The 22,384-nt window shown below is 40.3% G+C and overlaps 1 long non-coding RNA gene across 2 annotated transcripts; it reads left to right on the top strand.

Moving 5' to 3' along the window:
- LOC147829902 (uncharacterized) lies at nt 1-16,685 on the top strand. 2 transcript variants are annotated; one of them, XR_015446478.1, is made up of 3 exons: nt 1-142; nt 14,627-14,705; nt 16,412-16,685. It is a non-coding gene; the product is annotated as an uncharacterized LOC147829902 (long non-coding RNA). The 2 variants fall into 2 exon arrangements; XR_015446477.1 differs by having other exon boundaries at nt 1-257.
- Nucleotides 16,686-22,384: the final 5,699 nt, after the last annotated feature.

The following is a 22,384-nucleotide window of genomic DNA, read 5'->3' as shown; positions in this document are numbered from 1 at the left end:
CGGCTCTGCCCCTCGGCGCCTCGGAGGTCTCTGGGAAGTGTAGTTCCGGGCGCCAGGAGGGCGGGCCGCGAAGGAGGTGGTGAGCTCCAGGGCGGGGCCTCAAAAGACCTGGTTGGAGCAACACGTCCCTGTGCTGTGTGGAGTAGGTTCAGCTTTTTCTCTTCTCTGAGAGGGAAGATAGTGGATCCCACCCCTTCGCCGCAGTCTGACGGCGCTGGGTTTCATTCTTCCGAGGTGGGGCGGTGCGACGCGGGAAGGTTAGTGGAGGAGTGGAGGGGGGCGGGGGCGGCGGCAAGCTGGCCTGAGAGCTTCTCGAGTGTGCCCGCGTTCCCGTGCCGCGCGTGGGTCTGGATGTCACCGCCGGATACCGCGGCCGTCTGAGCCTCGGCGTGGCGGGAGTCCCGTGCCGCGTAGGGGCGTCCGCGTCGGGTCCGCGCCAGTTCCAGCAGGCCGGCGCTGTGAGGCTCCAGACGGCGCGGCACGCCTGCCGGCGTTCTCCAGTCACAGAGGAGCGCAGGCGGCGCGAGGTTTGGAATGGAGAGTTGATGCGCCTGTAGAAGTCTTAATCAAGGCTGCTGAGGCACACTTCCAGTCTGATAAAAGATTACGACTCCCTTTTCTAGGTGCTATTTTTGGCCCGTAATTAGTTTTTACAAAACGAGAGGCTGGAGATTTAGTTTAGTGGCACTACACCTGCCTTGCAAGCTCAAGGTCCTGAGTTCCATCTCCGCTTCCACAAAAAAAAAAAAAAAAAGAACTGGGGATGTTGCTCAGTGGTAGAGGACCCCTGGGTTCAATTCCCAGTACCTTCTAAAAAAAATTAACGGGGTTCACATCCCTTTGTGTCATGTACAGTCGCGCAAGCCAATACCTCGGTGGAGTACTTGCCTAGCTTGCATGAGGTCCTGGGGTTCAATCTAGCACTATAAAAAACAAAACAAAAACAAATGTGTTGAGGGCTGGGTATTTAGCTCAGTGGCACCGATGACTGCCTCTCCAGCACAAGGTCCCGAGTTCGATCCCCAATACCAAAAACAAAACCCCAAAAAACCCCAAATGTGTTGATCACTGGAGCAAAATAAACAGTCTAGAAATATACCCCCCCACACACGCGTGGGGGATATAGCCATTTTTTTGGATAAATGTTGCTGAATACTCGCATGGAAAGAAAAACAAAAACCTTGACCCTTATCTCAAACTGTATGTAAAAATTAATTCATGCTGTGGGGCAGTGTGGATGTGGTGGTATTCCACACCCAGGAGGATGCAGTGTGCAGGTTCAGTGTTGCTTTGACAGCCAGTGAGGCTTCTCTGCAGTTTCACACTTAAACTTTGTGCTGAGCTAGTCCTTCTAGATGAAATGGTTCTGCAGTCCTTTGGAAAGTGGAAATAGTCTACAATTTCAGAAGTAGAGGGCCCAGAAGCTTTTAATCTCTCCAGAAAGCCATAAGGGGGACGTTCATGGGGAGCTTTATGGGAACATTACACAGTGTTTGTATATTTTGATATCATTAGAATCCAAACTTTGATAATTTCTGATTAATGCTCAAATATTTCTTTACTATTTTTTTTCCTCGTGCAGAAAGACTTCTGCCACTCTCTCAGCCCAGTGGTGTTGAGAGAGGTGGTGTTGATGACTACTGTATTATTGCATCTCTTAGAAAAGCCAAGGAGCAGTGCAGGCTGGTTCATCTTCCTCACGCTGGCTAACGTGCTCCTCAGACATCCAAGTTACAAGAGCAGCCCCATTCTCATGCAAAAGTACTTTTATACTGCTAGTATAATGTTGGTGGATTTAGTATGTTCTTCATAGAGATGGCTCAGCCAGTAACTTTTACATTGAAAACTCTGCCTATACTTCCTCTAGTGACAATAGAGAGCTGGACCAGGGCTTTGGAGACCTTCCTTAGCACAGTAGACATTAGGTTTCTGTGTAAGTGCTTTAGTTTTAGCAGTTGACGGGACCATATACAATCCTAATGTGAACAGGATAAGAGTAAGTGGAGGCTGGTACACAGTTAGAAAAATATGTTAGTTGATTACATCTGAAATGGATTATTTGTCTCATCAGCAAGTATTATTTGAATAAAATACAAGATGCTTAAGATAAATATTGCTCTATAATAGTTTGCTTTCAAAGATTGGAGTGTGAATCTCTTTTTCACCATTCCTTTAAGAGAAGAAAGTGTGGTAACTGATGATTTTTGAAAGAACATGTCTGACTGCATGTTCATTCAGAGCTCTTTTTTTGTATATGTGGACTGATGGTGTGGTTAGTAAAGTAGAAATTTGGCCTGACTCAAATTGTTTTATCTAACTGGACTTTTTATCTATCTGTGTCCTTGAAGCAGTTCTACCACTTGACCAAATTCTCAAGGGCCTTACCAGGCTCCTTGACAAGGATGAATTCTGTTTCTAGAACTTCCCTAGAATTCACTCATCATTGAGAAAAAGTTAATTTAAAGAAGCATTCTCTCCTGATCACAAACAAATCTGCAGAGTTATCTGTAGTTAGTGCTACAAGGTCCAGCCAGAAGAAGATTTGTAAATAGCATAAAGTAATGGGCTATGCTAAATAGCAGAGGTACAGGTTTTGAGGTTCTTGAAGTCTGGTTAGCTGGATCACAGGCTGGAGCTTTGAAGGTAGTTAGTCTCTCCTCAACGCTGTTCTGTCCAGACCTGTGGACTCAGGAACACCTTCACAGTCCTGTGCTCTGAACCACTTTTTTTTTTTTTTGTAAAAATGGCTCCATTTTTTTTTTTTTTTGGTACTGGGGATCGAACTTGGGTCCTTGGGCTTGCGCAGCAGGCTGCGAAACCACTAAGCTAAATCCCTGGCCCTCTGTGGTTTTCTTAAAATAGTTGAGTGTTTTATAGTCTGATAGTAAAGTAGTGTTGCTTTATAAGCTATAACAGTTGACTTTATTCTTCACTGGAAAATCTTGCCTTGTCTGAGTGTATATATTTAAAGGGAGCCTTAATGGATGTGTTTTCATAATTTAATATATTTTGTATTTACTCTTTTGTAATTGTTTTTAATGGAAAGTATTACAGAATTGAGGGTGGAATTCTTAGAACCAGTGATTCCTTTTTTTCTGGTACCAGGGATCGAACTCAGGACCTTGCGCTTGCAAGGCAGGTGGCGGAACAACTGAGCTTAATCTCTGGCTGAACCAAAGTTATCCTTTTTTTGTTTTGGTACAGGGTATTGAACTCAGGTCCTTGTGCTTGTGAGGCAGGAGGCGGAACCACTGAGCTAAATCCCTAGCCCTCAAAGTTATTCTTTTTTTTTTATTATTCTTTCATTGGTACATTTTAGATATACAACACAATTACATTTCTCATTGGGAACTTGTACCTTTATATGATGCATCTTGGTTCTTATTTTTTCCCTATTCCTAGCCCTCCCTTCACCCCCTCCACCCTTCCGTATTTACAAAGACTTTATTTCCATTTTTTCCATTTCTCAGCATTTTTCCTTTTCCTTCTTTCCTTTCCCCTGCCCCTCCCACTACCCCTACCCCTTTGGACCTTTTCTTCCTATTTTGCATTATCAATTATTCATCCTAATCATTGGTACATTTTAGGTATACAATATAATGACATTCATCGTTGGAAACTTGCACCTTTACATAATCTCTCTTGGTTCCCATCTTTCACCCTTGCCCAGTCCTCCCTTCAACCCCTCCATTCCTCCCTATTTGCAAAGATTTTGTTCCTATTTTTCCATTTTCTCATATTAATCCCATTCCCTTCTATCCTTTCCCCTACCCCTCCCACCTCCTTCCCCTTTGCCCCTTTTCTTCCTATTTCACATTACCTATCATACATTTTAGTCCCCATTTACACTTTCAGTTTCTCACACCAGAGAAACTATTCAGTATTTATACATGTGTGTCCTATTTATTTCACTGAAGAGTATCGCCTCAATGTGCATCCACTTAGCTACAAATGTCTCTAATTTCTCATTTTTTATGGCTGAGTAGTACTCCATTTTATAAAAAAAAACACCACATTTTCTTTATCCAGTCTCCAGTTGATTGGCATTTGGGCTGTTTCCAAGTTTTAGCTATCACAAACTGTGCTGCTATGAACATGGGTGCACATATATCACTGTGGTATGATTCTTTTAATTCTTTGGGGAAGATCCCCAGCAGTGGAATAGCGGGGTCAAATGGTACTTCCAGTCCTAGTTCTTTGAGGTATCTCCATACTGATTTCCACAGTGCTTGCACCAGTCTACACTCCCACCAGCAGTGGAGCAGGGTTCCTCTTTCCCCACAGCCCCGCCAGCATTTGTTATTGGTTGATTTCATGATAGCAGCCATTCTTTCTGGAGTGAAGTAGAATCTCAGCATTGTTTTCATTTGCATCTCTCAAATGACCAGTGATGTTGAACATTTTTTCGTGTATTTATTTGCTATTTCTACTTCCTTGTCTGAGAAATGTCTATTCATTTCAGATGCCCATTTTTGGATTGGGTCTTTAAATTTGGGAGGTCTGATCTTTTTAAGTTCTTTATAGATTCGAGATAGTAGACCTTTGTCTGAGGAAGAGTAGGTGAAGATTTTTTTCCCACATTGTGGGTTGTCTCTTCACACTGCTGGTGGTTTCTCTTGCTGTGCAGAAGCTTTTTAATAAGAAGAGATCCCACTTGTTGCTTGTATGTGCTAGTTCACAGGCAACTGAGGTATTGTTCATAAAATCTTTTCCTACACCGATGTCTTCAAGAGTTCTACCTAACCTCTGTTCCAACTGGTTCAGCTTTTCTATTTTAATATTTAGATCTTTAATCCATTTCGATTTTAGTTTAGTGCATGGCGAGAGATATAGGTCTAGTTTTAATCTTTGGCAAGTTGAAACCCAATTTTTGCAGGACCATTTATTAAAGAGGCTATCTTTCCTCCAGTGAGGGTGTTTGGCTCCTTTATCGAAGATAAGATGGCTGAGTGTGTCTGGTGTTGTTTCTACATCTTCTAATCTGTTCCACTGGTCCTCAGGTCTGTTTCTTTGCCAGTCCCATGCTGTTTTTATCACAGTAGCTTTGTAATAGAGTTGCAGGTTGGGGATTATGATACCCCCTGCCATGTCTCTGTTACCTAGAATTGCTTTTGCTATTCTAGGTCTCCTCTTGTTCCAAATGAATTTTTGGATTTTTTTTCTCAAGGTCTGTGAAGTATGCTGCTGGGATCTCAATTGGAATTGCATTAAATCTATGTAGCAGTTTTGGAAGTATGGCCATTTTCACTATATTAATCCTTCCTACCCAGGAGCAGGGGATATCTGTCCATTTTCTGATATCATCTTCAATCTCACTTTTCAGAGTGCTATACTTTTCAGAGAAGCGGTCTTTGATTTCTTTTGTTAGGTTGATTCCTAGGTATTTCAGTTTTTTGGATGCTCTTGTGAAAGGAATTGTTTGCCCTGTTTCTCTCTCATTGAGTCTGTCATTCATGTAGAGGAAAGCTATTGATTTTTGTGTGTTGACCTTGTAACCAGCTACTTGACTGAATTTGGTTATTAAGTCTAGAAGACTTTTGGTGGAATTCTTGGGGTCTTCTATATACAGTATCATGTCATCTGCTATGTTAGAGGTTTTAACACCAAGCTTTTCTTCTTTAATGCTCTGACTTCTTTGGATTTTGGGGGTGGGGGATTTATTAGAGTATTTAGTACAGTAAAGGGTACAGTTGTTAGTTTAATGGTGATGATAGTCATCATCTGCCGTGTCCCACTCATTTTTACAAACTCTTTCTGATCATCCTAACAACTCTAGAAGAAAAGCATTTCCACTACTTCTATGCTACAGATGAGGAATCAAGATTCAAGAACATTAATTTATTTGCCCATGGTTCCAGGGTTCATAATGGGAAAAACTTGAACCTCATCCCAGGGATGCAAGGATGGTTTAACATACGCAAATCAATTAATGTAATAGATTATATCTATAGAGCCAAGAACAAAAAACATATGATTATCTCCATAGATGCAGAAAAAGCATTTGAAAAAATTCAACATGCATTTAGGATAAAAACCCTACAAAAAAATTGGAATAGATGATCTCTTCCTCAATCTGATAAAAGCCATCTATGAAAAACCAACAGCCAATATCATACTAAATGGTCAAAAACTGAAATCTTTCACACTAAAATCAGGAACAAGACGAGGATGTCCACTGGACCACGTCTGCAGACCTGCCTGTCTGCAGCAGGCTGATTCGGTGTTTTCAGCGCGACTCCCCCAAAGTTATTCTTAATAAAAATCACTTGGCTGGGGATTTAGGTCAGTGGTGCCCCTGTGCCTGCCTCGCAAACGCAAGATCCTGAGTTCAATCCCTAATAATGGACCAAAAAAAAAATCACCACATGCTTGTTCCATGAAAAAAGAATTAATTCATGCTGAACTGGAGGTAAACCGTTCAAAAACAAAAGGTGATTTGAAATAAACAATAGTTAAATTTTAAAAATTAGTGCAGTAAAAGACACATTGCCAAAAAAGATAGGATGTTTGTTCAAAGTGAGGGGGAATATTTTTGAGCATTTTGAGGGAGATTCATAGCAATGTGTCTTTTACTATAATTTTTTAATTTAAACATTCACTATTTTTTGTATGTTCAAGGAAAGAGGAAAAAAATAAACTTATTCCAATTTCTTGTTTGCCATGTAAATATTAACGAAGTAGCCTGCAACTATCATATTTAATGGTATATTATGTGGCAAATGAAGAGGACATATAAAAATTTTCTTCCAAAATAAAAATAACTAAATAATTGAAAAAGAATCTTTTCCATCATGCATGGGTATAAGACATTTGACTTTTTTTTTTTGGTACTGGGGATCGAACTCAGGACCTTGTGAGGCAGGCACGGTGCCACTGAACTAAATCCCCAGCAGGACATTTGACTTTTGATATGTCAGGTAATAAATTTTAAAATACCTTTAAGTTGTACTCCAAACATGTCTTGTACTAATAAAAATATACCACAGGGCCGGGGATTTAGCTCAGTGGTTACGCTGCCTGTCTTGAAAGCACAAGGATCCAAGTTCAAACCCTGGTACCAAAAAAAAAAAAAATTCTCAAAACTAATAAAAATATACCTTAAAGGAAAGAATGTTTATAGGATTTGCAGTATACCTTAAGGGTATAAGTCTCGCAACCCTTTTAGTCTGGTACATGTGGTAAGAGTATCATATGGAGTATTTGCTTATTTATTCATATATTTATTTCTTGCCTAATGTGGGCCAGACATCATTCCTTAGTGTCAACTAAAGTTTCAATCCTGACTGGATTAAAATCAAAAGCAAGACTTGTCTGCACATCCACCGTGCATATGGTATTGTTCCATATGTTTCAGTCTGTACTAAGTTTACCAAAAAGCAAGCATATCTATTACAATGTGTCTTTCTTAAGTCTTTTTAGGGGGGGCGGGGGATGCATTTTCACCTGTTTGTTAATATACTCAATGTTCCCAGTCCCCTTTCCAAAATTCCTGTGTTGAAGCCTAACACCTCAATGTGACAGTGTTAGGAACTGGGTGTGGAAAATAATTAGGTCTGAGGGTAAAGTCTTCATAAGGGGATTAATGCCCTTATAAAGTAGACATGGGAGGCTGGGCAAGGTGGCACATGCCTGTAATCCTAGTTACCTAGGAGGCTGATGCAGGAGAATCACAAGTTTGAGGCCAGTCTGTATAATTTAGCAAGACCTTGCCCAAAACAAAACTATAGAACAGGATGATAGATAGAGATGCACACCTGTAATCACCACACTCAGGAGGACGAGGCTGAAGATAACGAGTCAAAGGACAACCTAGGCAAGACCTGGTCTCAAAAAACCCCACAAAAACCAAAAAACAAAACCCAACCAACCAAACAGGCAAACAAAAACAACCAAAAAAGGAGGTTGGTGATGTAAGAATACAGTGAAAATATGGCAGACCGAAAAGGTGGATTTCACCAGATACTGGATCTGCCAGGGTCTTTAATCTCAATCCTTTTTTTAAAAAACTTATGAATTATCTCAGAATCTTTTTACTTTCTTTTTTTAATCTCAGTCTTATAGTTTCCAGAACTGTGAGAAATAAATGTTTGTTGTTTAAGCCACCCAGTCTATGGGACTCTTGTCATAGCAGCCCAAATGGCCTAAGACTATTGGATTTAAATATTAGTAAGTAATACACTGTATTTTATGTAAATATATTTGTTTTCATTTATGGGCTGGGATGTGTTACTCTTAAATTCGTATGTTGAATTCCTAACCCTAAGACTTCAGAATGTGACTGTATTTGGATCTAAGGCCTTTAAAGAAGAAGAAATTTGGATAGCTGGATACTGAAGGAGGAGGCTGAAGCAGGAGGAATCCAAGATTAAGGCCAGCCTGCACAACCCCAGGGACATGCTTGTTTAAGCTGCCTGCTCTGTGATATTTTGTTATGACAGCCCTAGCAAATTAATATTCTACGTGGAGTAGGGTATTGGTTTTTGGTTTCATTGTGTGTATTGTGTACTGAGACACTGGTCTCAATGCAAGATGCATTTCTTATCATGGGCTGTAGATAAAAATTCTGAAAAACACAAAGTTAGAAGAAATGAAGAATTTTGCCTCTTGCTCTGAAACAAGACAGCTGAACCAGAAGCTTCTACAAGGCAAACCTAGAGAAACCCTGGACACATTATCCAGAGGAGGGATAAGAAAAAAGATATGGCCTCTAAGGCCATGGGATTCCATAGCAGGGTTCTAAGGTGGAATTTGGGAACAAAATTTAGATATAATCATCTTTTAGAATTTAGACCTTGAATAGGAAAACAGAACATTTACTTTCATTAATGCCTGTATGAAAATTGCATTTCCTTCCAAGATAAATACAAGCAATAGCTTTTAGGAATGTTAGCCACAACTGCAACTTTGTCACCTATAGAAATCACATATATTTCCTAGTCAAATTACACAAATTGTACTTCAAAACACTAACTACATCCATCACCATATCAAAGGTTTATTGTTATTTTATTGACTGATAAAGGTTGGTATTTAATGCATTGATAAGTATTACTAAGGACATATTTTAAAATTTATTTGGATGACACCATTTGTGTATATAATATGTTCACTTTTGAACCTTGTGCAGTTTATTTTATGCACTTAAGAACATTTTTGAGGTGGTGGGGATGCAATTCAGTGGTATAGTGCTTGCCTACCATGCACAAGGCCCTGGGTTCAACCCCCAGTATGGCCCCAAAAACCAACCAGACAAAACACTTTTCTGAGAAGGTCCACAGGCTTCACAGGAGCATCAAAGAAATTCTGTAGCAGATAAAAAGTTAGGAACATTTTCTTGACAGCTAAATTCTTATGGACTCAGGTCCTGCCTTCTTTGTGCTCCATGCTCTTTTCTTATCTGCTTCTTCCAGTACCTATCCTTTGGCCACTACCAGGACTGTCCTTCTAACAAGACTTCTAACTGAAGACTACTTTCATCTTAACATCATCCCAAGGATGTCTCTTCATTTAACAACTCTGCTCCATCAGTACAGCCCAAGGGCAGTGGCCCTGCACTGGCACCAGCTGGGAAATGGCCCACAGGCCTGTAAATTTAGGAAAGCGGAGGTCTATCCAGAAGAAGGTGTTTTAGCAACCCAGGGCCACCTAGGTAGCTGATGGCTAAAAAAACAACTAAAGTCACCAACTACAGAAAGGGTATCATTCGATTCCAGGTACTGGCAGACCTATTCTTGCCTCTGGAGGGTGCTGGTCTTACTTCTGTGGCTTCCCTAACCACATCATTTCATACTTAGAATGCTGCCTCGTAACCTGCATGTTAGCACCATGAAAAAGCCTGTAGTCCAATGATGTCCACCTTTCCTTTGCCTACTTTGCTTCATCAGTGATATATAGAATATCGCCAGTGCATCCATGAACACTCCTGCCTGCTGGTTCACAGGGATTAGGATTTCCCTCCCCTTTGGTTTTCCCATGCACAGGTACTCCCATTCTGGCATTTTGCCAGCACGTGGAGGATTCTGTGCTCCCACAGGAGCAGACTGTTGCCTTCATGGAGCAGGTAGGGACCACTACTAACTCTCCTTCAGGGAACCTCACTTGTAAAGGTCATCTGGAAGAAAACCAGCACTGCTCAGCCCCAGTACAGCCCATATGTCAGTGGCTCACTTTGGCCTCTAGAGGGATCCCCAGGAATGAGGAAGAGGAGAAGGAGCAGGCTTGCACCTTCTGAGGATGAATTGGGGGTCCAGAAGCTTGAATTACCAGCTGTCTTGGAGAGTGCAGCTCATCTTTTGGCCACACACCCTAAATGCAATGATGTCCTTTGATATCCTTTGGGCAGGAATGCCCTATTTGATGTAGCCTGTCTGGTCTGTTTTCCCACCAATCTCTGTCTACCACTGTCATTTATCTTTGTGGTGGTCAAGATGTAGACAGATTCTTCACTGCTGACGCTGAGAGTGGTCTCACTGTCAGTACTAGGCACTCTCTTATTTGGGTCCTCATATATTGGCAAATAGTGCAGTGGTTATATTCAGAAAGAAACCAGTTTGGGCAAAGATATGTGTCACCAATCTCTTCCAGGCTTCTATCTAAGAAAAAGCAATAGTCTTTGCTAATATGACTGTTAGAAGTACTTCAATATATTATTTTTCTTTTCCCAACTTGTTTTGAAATATTTCAAACATCACAGAAGAGTTGAAAGGATCTTATAATGAGCAGCTATATTCCATCCATCTGAATTCAACAACTTTTTTTTTTTTTTTTGGTGCGGGGGATGGAACTCAGATCGTTCCGCTTGCACAGTAGGCAACGAAACCACTGAGCCAAATCCCCGGCCCTGGATTCAACAACTTTTAACATTTTGCACGTCTATTTTCTTTGTGCCCTCACTCATTCCCCCACATGTGTATGCATGACTGTGTTTGCATACTTTGGAAAGTAAGTGCAGGCATAAAGTTGCTTTACTCTAAGATACTTCAGTAAGCACTCCTTAAGAATAATTTTCTCTTTTGAAAAGAGTATCAGAAAATGGAAAGATATCCCTTGTTCTTAGATAGGAAGAACCAATATTGTCAAAATGGCCATATGTACAGTGGACTCTGAAGTTAATGACCAGCCTGACATACGAACAACTTGTGTTAATTAGGTTAATGGACAATTCATCTGCCTCTTGTTGTCTATAGCATGTACCCGGGTAAACATCCAGATCTCAGCTTTATTGACTTACAACCAACTTGAGTTACAACCAGCCATCAGAAACTGATCAAGTTTGTAAGACAAGGGTCCACTGTACTTCCAAAACTGTGACACAGATTTAATGCAATTCCAATCAAAATACCAATAGCATACCTCACAGAACTAGAGAACACAATCCTAAACTTCATATGGAACCAAAAGAGACCTAGAATAGCAAAAGCAATTCTGGGAAACAAAGGCAAGGCAGGGGGCATCACAATCCCTGACTTGAAGTTATACTACATGTATAACTTGAAGTTAGGCATGATGACAAAATTATCATGATAAAAAGCATAGTACCAGGGTAGAAAAAAAACATACCTAAGTATCAGTGACACAGAATAGAAGACACAGAAACAACTCCAAGCACACTCGGCTACCTTATCATCTTCACTGGAGGAAAGATAGCTTCATTAGTAAATGGTGCTGGGAAAACTGGCTTTCCACATGCCAAAGATTAAACGTAAACCCATATCTCTCACCATGTACTAAATTAAAATTGAAATGGATCAAAGATCTAAATATCAAAACAGAAATAATCTTCTGGAAGACAAAATAGGTAATACTCTTGAAGATACAGGTGTAGGCATAGGTTTTATGAACAAAACCCTGATCACACAAAATATTACAAAGAATCAACAACCGGGATCACATCATATTAAAAAGTTTTTACACAGTGAAAGAAACCACCAACAGAGTGAAGAGATAACCTACAAAATGTGGGAAAAATTTTTACCAGCTATTCCTCGACAAAGGACTAGTATCTAGAATATATAAAGAACTCAAAAAAATCAAACTCCCCAAATTTAAGACCCAATCCAAAAATGGGCATCTGAAATGAATAGACACTTCTCAAAGAAGTAGAAATGGTAGATAAATATATGAAAAAATATTCAACATCATTGCTCACTAGAGAGATACAAATTAAAACAACACTGCTGGGGATTTAGCTCAGTGGCACCGTGCCTGCCTTGAAAGCGCAGGGTCCTGAGTTCAATCCCTGGTACCAAAAAACAACACTGCAATTCCATCTCACTCCAGAAAGAATGGCTATCATCAAGAAATCAACCAATAAGAAATGCTGGTGGGGCTGTGGGGGAAAATGAAACCTCCATTGTTGGTGGGGGTGTAAAGTGGTACAACCGCTATGGAAATCAGTATGGAGATTCCTCAAAAAACCAAAACTAGAGGTTCCTTTTGACCCAGCTATTCCCCTTCTGGGAATCTTCCCAGAAGAGTTAAAAGTATCATACCACAGCAATATATGCACATTCATGTTTATAACACCATAGTTTATAACTAATAGCCCATATGCCCATCAACCAATGAAAAGATGAAGAAAATGTGGTTTTTATATGCCATGGAGTACTACTCTACCGTAAAGAAGGATACACTTGAGACATTTTTAGGTAAATGGATGGACATTGAGAGCTTAATTTTAAGTGAAATAAATTTGTCACATGTGTAAATATTACATTGTCTCTCTTGTGTGAGAAACCCAAAGTGTAAATAAGGAGCAAAAAGGAAGTTAGATATTGATAAGTAGGGAGAAAATGTTCAAATGGGTAGGGGAACAAGGGATGGGGTGGGAGAAAGGAAGGAAAGAAATAGGGATAAAAAAAGAATAGAAGGAAAACAATAGAAACAAGTTTTGTAAATAGGGAGGGGAAGAAGGGTTGAAGGGAGGGGAGAAGAATGGGAAAAAATTAAGATATATTATGTACAAGTACAAATTACCTATGATGAATGTGATCATTATGTCAAAAATGTTCAAATATTAATTTTTTAAAAACTATTTTCCTACAAAATTTAATTATTTTACAAAATTGACATTTGTTATGCTAACACCTGTTTAACTTTTGTTACAAAGTCATTCTTATTAGTAGTAGTAATGCTACTGGGGAGTCAACCCAGGCCCTCCTCCTGCCTGCTAGGGGCAAGGACTGTAGCACTGAACTGTATTCCCCAGTCCTTCTTTTTTTTTTTTTTTTTTAAATTTATTTGAGACAGGGTTTCACTGTGCAGTCCAGATTGGCCTTAAACTCACCATGTAGACCAGGCTGGCCTCAAACTCACCATGTAGACCAGGCTGGCCTCAAACTCCTGCCTCAGCATCTAGAGTGCTGGGATTGCAGGCGTGTGCCACCACACATGGCCCCAGTCCTTCTTTCTTAGGTTCTTTTTGTTGTTGTTTGTTTTTTATTTTATTTTTTTGAAACAGGGTCTCATATAGTTGTTCAGACTGGCCTTAGACTTGAAATGCTCCTGCCTCAGCATCTCAGTAGCTTGGATTACCAGAGTGCTCCACCATGTTGGGGCAAAGTAATTCCACTGTGGCAGATCTGTACCTGACTGCAAACTGCACCATCATAGCCCACTCTGTCTGAAACTTAGAGAAACAGTCACAGAGGGTGAGCAAGGAATACCTTAAGAAATGTCTACATTTTTTCTCAGTTACCTGAGCTAGAAAACTTATACGTGTAAAACAGTAGATGCCACTGAGGACTGAAAGTTGCCTCTTTTTTGAACAACTGTGCTAGAAAATACATCTCATTTTTTAAAATGTCAGTAACAAGGAGCTAGCTATGTAGCTCATTGATAAAGCTCTTGCCTAGTATGCACAAGGCCCTGGGTTCAAGTCTTAGCAAGACACACACACAATGTCAGTAGTGGCTAAACTTTAAGGTCTAGAATCATAAAGAATAAAATGGAATAAAGGTTTCTTGCTACTAAAGTGAAACATTAGGAACAATACTAAAATATAGGTCTCATCCCACTTACATTTACATGAAGGCTGGTATAGTATAGATTAACGTGACAGACAATTGAAGAAGGAAACACAGAATTTTTAGTTTCAGTGCTGAGGACTGAACCCAGGGCCTTGTGCATGCTAGACAAGAGCACTACTGCTGAGCTACATTTTTGCTCTCATTTTTTTTTCATACTGAGGATTGAATCTAAGTCCTTATTTATTCTAAGCAAATGCCCTATTACTGAGCTATAACTCCAGCCCAAACACATAAAATTTTAATACTACTTAGTTGTCATGAGGTACAGTAGGGTCCTCAAAGGGATTGGGTCCTTTGTTATTCAGCTAGCCAGCCAGGTGGCTTCTCAAAGGTGGATCAGCCTCCATGGGCATCAGGTGCCAGAATGTTGCTTCCAACTGTTCCCAAGGGCCAGCCGTTGGGCCTCCCTTTTAATGGTTCAGCAGGAACTAGTCTTGATTCTGATTAAGAGGCCAGACATACAGGGTCCCAGTTTCCTAGACACAAATAACCTAATCATTCTTCTATCTCAGTTTCAAGTGTTACTCTTTCAGTGGGACATGCATTCACATGTCATAAAAGTGTGGACAAGGTAAGGTCCTCTAACTCATGTCTTTCAGCTTCTCGGTTCTGTCTGGAGGAGACTCTTCTTACCAGTTCTTTGTCAGTCTCAAGATTGCCTATGCATTTTACAAGCAAGTAAGTGTATATAAATGGTCTGGTTCCATCATGGAAATAGTAGTACATTATATACACTGTTCTGCCCCTGGTTTTTTTGTTTTTTGGGTTTTTTGGGTACCGGGGATCGAACTCGGGTCCTTGCTCTTGCAAGGCAGGCGGCGGAACCACTGAGCTAAATCCCTGGCCCTCTGCCCCTATTTTTATTAGTGCTTCAAAATATATACAGCTAACAATCTTAATGTTTGCAATGGTATTTAAGTTCAAATTGCTTTCTATTTATAAACATAATCAAGCATTCATAACCAGCTTTATACTCAATGACTAGAGGTTTCTGTTACTTAAAGACAACCTGTTGATCTTAGAAAGTGTCATTCATTCAGGGAGCCTCAGTTCTTACCAAAGGGATTCTCCTGGAAGCTTCTGCCAAGCACTTTCAATAGAAATTAAATTTTGTTTAACACGAAAGGCAAATGTGATGTTTTCTAACTAATACAATACTGAGACTATCTCTTCACAGCACAATGTGTACCTCATTGACATGTACCTAATATAAAGGCAGCAAAGTTCGCAATCTCCCACAATCCCTCAGGAATTATCCCAAGTTTGAAGTTCATACCACGTGGACCAGGTCCACGTGACCACACATCCACAGCTACTCTGGAAGAAATGGAAACTGGAGGCAACACCCAAGAAGAGAGTTGGAGACCAGTGTACCTTTTGTTTTTGTTTTTTTTGGGGGGGTTGGTACCAGGGATCAAACTCGGGTCCTTGCACTTGCGAGGCAGGCGGTGGAACCACTGAGCTAAATCCCTGGCCCCTCCACAGCTACTCTGGACAGTCCTGGCTTACATGGTGCTGCTGTCATGGTATCATTGTTAGTATTGACCCTTTCCATTCCGAAAAGTATCCCAAGTAGGGTGATAAATCATGCTACTGGAGAGCCCTCAGTATACTCACAATGAGAAATTTAGGGATTTCTGTGTCAGGTTTTTCTAGGCAACGGGAAGAGAGCAATTTATACTTATTGGAGCTGAAAAAGTGCCAGGAAGGGCCCGGGGATTTAGCTCAGTGGTTTCGCTGCCTGCTGCACAAGTGCAAGGACCTGAGTTTGATGCCCGGTACCGAAAAAAAAAAAAAAAGTGCCAGGAATAACAGACTAAAATCTTAAGGAGGAAGTTTTACCAGGTAGGAAGTTGTAATAGTTAAGATTGTTAGGTCTAAGGAACAAATGGGGTAAAATGAGGCCCTTGATCCAGAAGAGTAATCAAGTTTTAAAAAACACCATTTTGGAATGATAGAAAAACATTCACAATCATTTGAAAGTTGGCATTCTTGTAGGAAAAGCTAAAATTTTGTAGATATAATCTCAAAATTAAGGACAAATTGGGTAGCAGATCCACAATGACTGCCTAGGAAAAATCCACAAGATAATTCTAACTATAAAAATGCAAAGCACGGGACCTGGGGTATCATTCAGTGGTAGAACATTTGTCTAACATTGCAAGGCCTTGGGTTTGATCTCTAGCCACATGCACAAAAATTAATTGTTTTCTTTTTTTTCTTTTTTCATAAAAAGGAATTTAGCTCCTTTCAGAGTATCTTCAGATTTTTCTTCTGTTAAGAGTAGTATAGGACATGGACCTAATTTCATCTTGAGAAGTATGTAATTTAGAGATCCAACACAATCTCTCTCAGAACCTCACCTGAATTTTTTTTCCTTTTAGTTTCAGTGCTAGGAATCAAACCCATGGAATGGAGGCTACCAGTATAACAGGAAGTGCCGAGTGGAAGTCTTGGAATTTCTGCAACACTCCCTCAAAAGTAATACAAGGGGTGGGGATTTGGCTCAGTGGCTCCACCGCCTGCTTGGCAAGCACAAGGTCCCAAGATCAATCTCTGGTACCACAAAAAAAAAAAAAAAAAAAAAAAGGCAATACAAGATTCTGTGGGAAATTTCAGAGATTAAATGTAACCAATAAAGAACATAAATATCCCCCACTTAATTTGCCTGTTACCTTTGTGCAAACAAATAATTGTGGAGGTGGACAATGGATTACTGTAAATTTAAATTATATTTGATTTCCTATTATTGCCCTCCCCCGTGTGTGTATATCATGCTGGAGATCAAACCTAGGCCCTCATGCATGCTAGGCAAACACTGTACCCCTGAACTACATCCCTAGCTGTTAATGTTACCTCTTTATTAGCACAATGGCCATATCCACTGGTACCTGTTTTGCAGCAATTGATATTGACAATAACTTTTTGTAACTACCAATTAAGAATAACTACCAGAAGTTGTTTTCACCTAGCAAAATCAGCAATATATTCTTTTTTAATTTTTTAAATTTTTTTTGCTACCAGGGATTGAACTCAGGACCTTGCGCTTGCAAGGCAGGCAACAGAACCACTGAGCTAAATCCCCAGCCCCCAGCAATGTATTCTTACCATCTTTCCTCAGATCTGTGTTAAATTTTTAACTCCATGTCATAATCTAGTCTGAAAGAAACTCAATCTTTAGATGCACATGGTGGTGCATGCCTGCATTCCCAGCCCTCCGGGAAGCTGTGGCAGGAGAATCACAAATTTCATTCCCACCTGGAGCACCTTAGTGAGACCCTGTCTTGAAATAAAAAGGAGCTGTGAAAAAGTCCTGGGCTTAATCCCCAGTACCACCACCAGCAAAAAAAAAAGAGAGAGAGAAAAGAAATAACATTTAATCATCATTCTGCTCTACTATATTTCAGCATATGATGCTGTTTAGATATGATAATGAAGATATTTCAAATATCCTAGATGTCTTTGTAAGATACACGTATGGCTGAATATTGAATTTTCTAGATGTTCTGTAGTTTGGGGTTTGCTGAAGTATTCCTTCTCAAATGAAAGATGAGTTGCTACATCTTGCATCACTACCACTAATAAAGAGACACTGCTTTTGGTTGTCTACTTTGGATTTTAGGGTTCCCTAGAGGAACAGATTACTATAAAATATGTACATGACTACATATAGGATTTACTAGGTAGGCTTACAATGGCCACCTGTGGAATCGGGGATGGAAGAATGCAAAATGGCCAACTGTGCACTAAACAGCTAGAGGATCCAGCCGAAGGTCAAAGATCTGGAGTTCACTGAGAGTTCCTTGTTAGTCTATGCAGGAAAGCTGAAGGGTCTGCCTTGAAGGGTGAAAAGTCTTTGCTGGAAGCCTGAAGGAACTGAAGACACACATACAAGAGCAGTGGTAAAGATTGGAGTTCCTCCAAAGAAGGAAAAGGAGGGACTTTCTTCTTTCCCATTTGATACCATCTGGGCTAGAAATCGGCTGATTGGTGCCATGAGGTGAGTCTTCCTGCCTCAGTTTGCAGTCTATGTGTCAATCATCCACAGACACACTTTACTAATCTGCTAGGTTGTTCTTGCTTGAGTCAACTTGACATACCACAATCAACGATCACGGAAGAGAATTTACACAGTTGTGTTTCTAGACTTACTTATTGAGTAACCTGTACTATTTCAGTTTTGAGTGGCAGCTAAAGCAAGCAAAGGCATAGCAGTTGACTCAAGCTTTATTACTAGCTGTTTGCTACTTGAGCCTTATGACCCAGCAGATCCAATGATTCTCTAAGTGACTCAAGCAGTATGATCCATAACGAAATCCAATAGGGAATCTTTGCAGGAACAAAGTCAAGCCGCCTTATAAGGTAGCTAGTCCCTCTCTAAGAAACATCTCCTAATAATTATCATCTCATCTCATTGCTTATTCTGATACAAGTGTTATTGGACCCATAACTCTATAAAGTTGCTCATGCACACCAGTAATTCAACATCAAGTGGAAACTGTAATGAGACTGCCTGAACATGTCCTGAAGGCACAGTGGGTTACAGTAACAAGTGGCTCAGATTCTCGTGTTTGCTATGCCTGCTGTATTAACAATTTCTCCCTTAACCCACTATGCCTTCATGGAAAATTGTTTTGAGAAGTCTGCTGTGATTCTGATGGGCTTTCCTTTGTAGGTGATTTGTTTCTTTTCTCTAACTGCTTGTAGGATTTTGTTTTTCTGTTGGGTTTCTGGGATCTTGACTATTATATGACTAGATGTAGATTTTTTTTTTGATCATGGCTAGTTGGAGTTCTATATGCCTCACTTATCTGTATGTCCAATTCTTTACCTCTGTCTGGGAAGTTTTCCACTGTTACTTCTGTGAACAGATTTTTATGTCAATTGTGCTTTTTCCTGTTCTTTCATGGACTCCTATCAGCCTTATGTTATTCTTCTTTGCATCGTCTAGCAGTTGTTGGATTGATTTCTCATGGTCCCTTACTATTTTTAAGAAATCTCTATTTTCATGGTCTCTAACCACGATCCTGTCTTCTATATCTGATATTCTATCTTCAGATTCCCTTAATCTGCTGTGGATACTTTCAGTGGAGTTTTTAATCTCCTGAATATCTGTTTGAATCTGTTTCATGGTTTCCATTTCTTTCTTATGCTGAGTATTCATGGCTTCCAGCATGTTTCTGAGCTCATCTATTTTTTTTATCTGTTTCTGTTTTAGATCCTCTAATCATGTCTTTCATTCTGCTCAACATCTCTGTAGATATCTGGGAGATTATTTTTGCTTTGAATTTTTCTAGAGCCTCATTCATCTGTTTTGTTACTTCCTGTGCTATCAGTTCAGGGTATCCAGGTGGTTGGTTATGGGACTTTTCCATCTCATTTCCCCCAGGATTTACCCTTGGTGGGGTGGAAGTCTGAGTTTGTGCCTTGCTTAAATGTCTTCTCATTTTTGTTTTTTTGTTTTTTTGGTTTTTGTTTTTTTTGGGGGGTACTAGGGATCTAACTCGGGTCCCTGCGCTTGCGCAGCAAGCAGCAAAACCACTGAGCTAAATCCCCGGCCCCTCATTTTTGTTTTTGGTACTGTCCTTAGTTTAACTCCAGGGTTGATAGTTTGAAATTGTTTATTGTAGGTATCTTTGTTGCTTGTAATTAGAACCCTTATGGAATGATTGCTTCTCAGAGGTGTCTTCCAGATATAGCTGGTCTTTAAGTTTTGAGTCTCTAATGACTCTAAGGCTATCTCATTTTCCTTATACTAGGAAGGTCATTGACTAGATCAATAACAACATCTTAGTCCAAGTGATACAATCAGCAACACCATTGCATCAAGTACATCTTTGAAAATGACATTTTGTGGTAGTTATTAATCTTTCACCTTTAGCTGTGTGAATTAAATCAAGATCGAGGACCAACCCAACATATAGTGAATAAACTCTTCAATATAATGACTTTACCCTTTGGGATGGGGAGTTAGAAGGGGTTGGGGAGGGAGGGATAGATGGGAAGATGGATCGGGGAAGGTTAGCAGTGTGGTCAGAGGACACAGGTGAGAAGGAACAAGAGAATACTAGGAAAATAAAGAAGAACTCTGAATGAGGACCAAAACGGGGACAAAAAGGGAAGATGAACAATGTGGGAGAGCAAGAGAGTGAGTGTTAGAGAGAGACAAAGGAAAGAGAAAAGAAAGAAGAAAAGAAAAACAAGGAGAGAAAAATATTTGCAAAGAGTAGGAAAAAAATTAAAGATAAGAGGAGCAAAAGAAAAGAAAAGAGAAAAACAAAATAATAAAACTAATTTTGGGAATAAAAAATAACCATGAAGATGAAGGGCCTCTTTCAGGGTATGTCTCTGCTGTCACAATAGATAACATGGGTTGCAGTGTACAGATATAAGTCAATGAGTCTCAGCAAGCTAGTCGCAGACCTATGAGATTCAGGCAGATTTCTGGCTACAAGTCCCAAGTTGAGCTCCCTGTCCTCCTGTAGGGTTGAACTCTGTAGAGTTGTATTGCAGGTTCCAGCTGCCCTTCCCCTGAAGATAGTCCCGGTCCTGATGGGAGGTGAAGATGACTCCAACTTACCCAGTACAGTGGTCTGGTGGTCCGGTGTCCTCTGCATCTTTGTAGTGTGGAACCAGTTGGCTGTACAAAGGAGCCCGGGGCGGGGAGGGAGCGGTCCAGTGGATTGCTGCCGGGGCGTGAGCTGATTTGGCACGTTCTGCACGACTCGCGATGTTGCTACGGCGCCCGCAGACCTGCTTGTCTGCAGCGGGCTGATTCCACGAACAATGTTGAGATCGGACACCCGAAAATGAACTACTCCCTGCAAGACAAAACTCATGACCAGATCAGCTTCCTGGTGCACAGCATGGCACTTCCATCACAAGCCTGGTGAAGTTCCTGTCCTCAGAAAGGAGTCTATTTTGTGCCTTCTCCTGCTACGAAGATTTTATACCACTTCCCCTCCCTTTGGCTGCTCTGTCTCTTTCCTTGCAGAGGATATGGAGGCTAGGAGATGCATAAGCTCCCACCACCCACCCCACAGACTCAACTCCTCTCTCTGAGTATAGAGGAAGGCATCGATAGATTTAATTTAAAGGGCCAATTTCTACTGCTGTCAGTGGTTGCTGGGTGGTGGATCAGCCAGCCTTGTTATGCAACACTCCCAACTGTGACTACAAAGTACTTCTTCAGCTTCTGAAAGACTATACTTTTCTAATTGGTTGTAGCCAGTAATTGTGTGTCATCTTTAGCTTTAATGAGTCAAAAGTCACACGTTTGAATTTCCAAATCTCTTCTCTGCATGACTTAAGTTTTTGAGGCATAGATTTTCGTTTTCTTTTCCTAAAAATTTGATGGAATTATTATTACTTGTTGGCATTTTAAACATGAGCGAGTGTTTGTATGCATGCTGTTTTCAAAGGGCTGGAATAGGGCCGTGGATTTAGCTCAGTGGTGCTGTCGCCTGCCTCACAAGTACGAGGTCCTGAGTTCAACACCTAGTACCAAAAAGGGGGGGGGGGCTGGAATATGCCAGATGGTCTGTTGTCACAACTTGTTATCACTGTTGTTTCCTTCTGCAGAACTCTCTACCTCACAGAGGATGAGCCTGGTATCACATGATCCAGAATCCTGTTTTAGTATATGTGCTGCCAAAGTGAGTGAACCAGAATCCTTTTCCCTATGTTGCTCCAGGTTAGACTATGACAGTGTAACATACTCACATAAATATTGTTTCAAAATCTTTATTTTGAAAAATTTTAGACTTACAGAAATTTGTTAAAATGGTATAGAAAATTCACATATATCCTTTGCTCAACTTCCCCAAAGATTAAAAACTTATATAACTATAATATAATGATTAAACTCAGGAAATTAATAATAATGTAATAGTGTTAATTACATCACAGACCTTAACAGTTTACCAATTTTTCCCTCATGTCCCTTTAGTGTTCTAGGGTCCAATTCAGAATCCTACATTGCATTTAGTTTTTGTACAATTTTGTTCTCCTCCAATTTGTGCTTCTTGATCCTATTCTAATTTATTTTCTTGTCTTTTATGATCTTGACTTTTGATTAGTAATAGTTAAGAATCTCATTTACCTGACACAGGCTTTTTTTGTTTGTTTGTTTTGGTACCGGGGATCGAACTCGGGACCTTGCGCTTGAGAGGCAGGCATTGGAACCACTGAGCTAAATCCCCGGCCCTAGTAGTCAAGAATTTTAGAGAATATCTCTCTGGCTTTGTCTGATGTCTCCACATGATTAGATTGAAGTTATGCATGTTATTTTGTCCTCTGTGCTCCTTATAAGGAGATAAATCTCATTACTTGGGTAAAATACTGTGTTTGTCATCTTC

This window comes from Heterocephalus glaber, unplaced genomic scaffold (genome assembly GCF_053883595.1).
Source record: "Heterocephalus glaber isolate CG9 unplaced genomic scaffold, H.glaber_assembly_v1.0 deba00000347, whole genome shotgun sequence".
NCBI classification, from domain to species: domain Eukaryota; kingdom Metazoa; phylum Chordata; class Mammalia; order Rodentia; family Bathyergidae; genus Heterocephalus; species Heterocephalus glaber.
This window is presented reverse-complemented; position numbering and strand designations above follow the sequence as displayed.